The sequence below is a fragment of the Hesperophylax consimilis genome, chromosome 26 (assembly GCF_061612785.1).
Source record: "Hesperophylax consimilis isolate HC1 chromosome 26, BYU_Hcon_1.0, whole genome shotgun sequence".
Taxonomy (NCBI): Eukaryota; Metazoa; Arthropoda; class Insecta; order Trichoptera; family Limnephilidae; genus Hesperophylax; species Hesperophylax consimilis.
Window position 1 is genome coordinate 18,272,418 of NC_142861.1, and position 3,499 is coordinate 18,275,916.

Sequence of the window (3,499 nt, forward strand, 5' to 3'; positions counted from 1 at the left end):
TGTTTTATTAAATGTTTATTAGGAAACCTATCAATTCATTCGTTAAAGGCCTGAAATCCCGTTTTTAACCGGATTACGAATAATTAGGAAAAATTCTTAATAAATTAATAATCAGTAGTTTTCTCCGTGCAAGCAATCACTTATGGAAAGGTTCAGGCTGAAACCGGTTGGTTTATACGTTTACGTAATTTTTTAAAATTACAAATGAAGCATTATGCATTTTATCCACAGAAACGTCACTATCTCAATCTCAATGATAATTCCTTTTTTCAAACTTTAAAACTATGATAGGTAGGTACCATAATATTGAAAAAAGTACCAATGAGAAAGAACAAACACCACGATTTCACATTAGAAAGAATCTTTATAAAACAGCTACGATCTTGAGACAGATACGGAACGTACAAACAAATTTAAGGACAGACGAAATTTAAAAAGGCCGAGTTAAAATAGGACTTCGCTACGCTAAGTCAAATTAAAACAGAGAAAAAATTTCGTCAAAATTAGACAAATACGAATTTCACCAAGTAGAAGTAGAAAAACACCAAGGAAAAGATCTCGTCAAAAACAGAGAAAAAATAATTTCATCAAGATCATCTGAGAAAAGGAAAGGATCTCATCAAAAACAGAGAAAAATGAATTTCATCAAGATCATCTGAGAAAAGGAAAGGATCTCATCAAAAACAGAGAAAAAGGAATTTCGTCAAGATCATCTGAGAAAAGGAAAGGATCTCATCAAAAACAGAGAAAAAGGAATTTCATCAAGATCATCTGAGAAAAGGAAAGGATATCATCAAAAACAGAGAAAAAGTAATTTCGTCAAGATCATCTGAGAAAAGGAAAGGATCTCATCAAAAACAGAGAAAAAGGAAGTTCATCAAGATCATCTGAGAAAAGGAAAGGATCTCATCAAAAACAGAGAAAAAAGAATTTCATCAAGTTCATCTGAGACAAGGAAAAAGTTTTTTTACCATAGTGGTTCTATTTTTATTGATTTTATTTAAAAATACATCTGTTTTTTGGTTTGACTGAAGATTGAACCTTCCTCCCAGGCACTGGATTTTAACTGCTGTCAACTTTTGTAAATGTCTTTTAAACTTTTATTTATAATATTTTTTTTATTTTGAACGTTCCTCCTAAGGGACTACAGTCAACCATGCTAACAACTGAGCAAAATCCCGACTGGGTAGGATCGACATTTATATCAATAAATTAATTACATGCTGTAATATCAACCGATTTCTGAAAAAAATCGTGCATGTCCGGGTGAGTGTAAGTGATTGTCGCCAAAAGTGGATAGAATGTACTGTCATTGACAACGAGTATATCTGCCGAGTATCAGCTCGATCTGATATCGGGAAGTAGGCTAATTTCCGCTTCCAAGATTTGCATTAATTCATTACCGAAAACAAACGTGAAATTAAAATAGAATCTAAAGAATTTCGAAGTTTGAACAATGAGTAAACAACCCATTGAGGCCCCCATTATCAAATAATATTGTTTATATTGCATCAAATTTAAGTGAAAATTGTGCTTACTTTGGTCAGGCTGACACGTTCGCAATACATATCTATTGATCTAAGTATTCAGCGCCAGCAACTTATAACAAACACCCTTAGAGACGGGGGTAGGTGATGGGAGGGATAAAAAAAACTCGTGTCAGCCTTGTTAACGCGGGCTTTGGCGCTTCCTGCGGCTGCCACGACACCCATGAATAATTCAGCCACCGCAAACAAGGAGAATGTGGCACTTCTTGCAAGAAAGGGGATGAGATTTTTAATCGTCGCCTTGGGGTGATATGACAAAATGCTATTGGAAATTTCAAATTACAATCATAATTAGCTATATAAATAATATATGTAAAATTTAAATGTTCGTTTGTTCAAAATCTTAAATCTCCGAAAGTTCTTCAATGATTGCTTTGAGATTTCGGCACAATGTTGCATTCGAATACGTGTGTTTTTTATGTACCCATATTATAAAGAAGTCACCTATGACGGGTAAAAACATGCATTTTTTAAAAAAGCGCCATCTGTTGGACAAACAAGCTTTTTTTTAAAAAACAGCGCCATCTGTTGGACTTAATAGCAACAGGTGCTATTGTTTCTCTATCAGCACAGATAGACTGAGTAGTGAAAAAAATTATGCGTTTTGCAGTGATAATAATAGTAACATGTAATTGTGTGATTAGTTAAATGCTAAAATACGACTTACACAGTGTTAGAGTGAGACAGAAAGAGTTAACTGTATATAAGTAGTTGCATTTGCTCTTTCTCTCTCATCCCATCAGCGAGTATAGACGCTAGTCTTAACATAATAGTAACATAAAATACTGTGAAGTAGTTATAATACCTAAAACTTCTGATTTTTCCCATACATTCAGATTGCAGTATTCTACACTAGCAGCACGAGTTGTGGGGCTTGGTTTACCAGTGATTCTTGACATTTTAAGAAAAATTTGCTAATGAAATTTTAATCTCCGGTGAATCTACTGATTTCCTATGTTTCTAATTGAAAAAATAAGTAAAAATGTCATTTTCGGGAGGCAACTCTTGCCGCTAGAGGCGGTTAAACGCGACGCTCGTTATATTTTACGTGTTCATAGATGGCATTAATTAATGTATTTTATTAAAATTAACATTTTGCTTGATTAAGGTATTGATTGCTTTACAATATTTGGACAAATTATTTGTTTACGCCCGTACATTCGCAATATGAATATGAATAAATAGTTTTGTTCGTTTAAAAATAAATTCTTTCGAGAAAGGCAATACAATATAGTGTCGATGATTTAATCCAATATTGTACTTTTATGCTTTTATTGAAAGAATTGAGTTTTTTTACACGCAAAAGAATTTATTCATCTTCATATTGCGTATGTACGGGTGCAAACAAATAATCAAAAAAGCGTATTTTATTAAAATAAATCAATTAATGCCTAAATCTATGAACACGTAGAATATATCGAGCTTCGCGCATTATTATGCCATGTTACACCAGCGCCTCTAGCGGAAAGAGTTGACAGCCAATGATATGATTTTAAACTCTTTTTTTTTCAATTAAAACATAGAAAATCAGTAGATATTGCAGTTACTCGTAGTGGCCAGTGACAAAATGTGAAGAAGTTAAAAAAAACAATAATAACATTAAAAAACTTTTTAGATATAATTTCACCATTTTAAGTATTGCCCGTTAGTGTGACGCTAGAATAAGACCAATATTACTCACCATTTATTAATAGTCTCATAACAGAGTGACGTTTGCGATAATGCAATATTGTTATGAAAACATTCACTAATACGTGGCCTAGTGTCGGCTCTTGATAACACTGTTCAAACTGTAAATAATCGATATCATGAATATGTTTCCATACTACTAGGATTTTAGGCGATAGTGAAAAATTACAAATATTGACGAATAACTCTACATTTAAAAAATTTTCCTACCTTAAAAATTTTCCTAGTCACCGTGCTGTTGGTGCCAGAGGTCCCCAATCTTT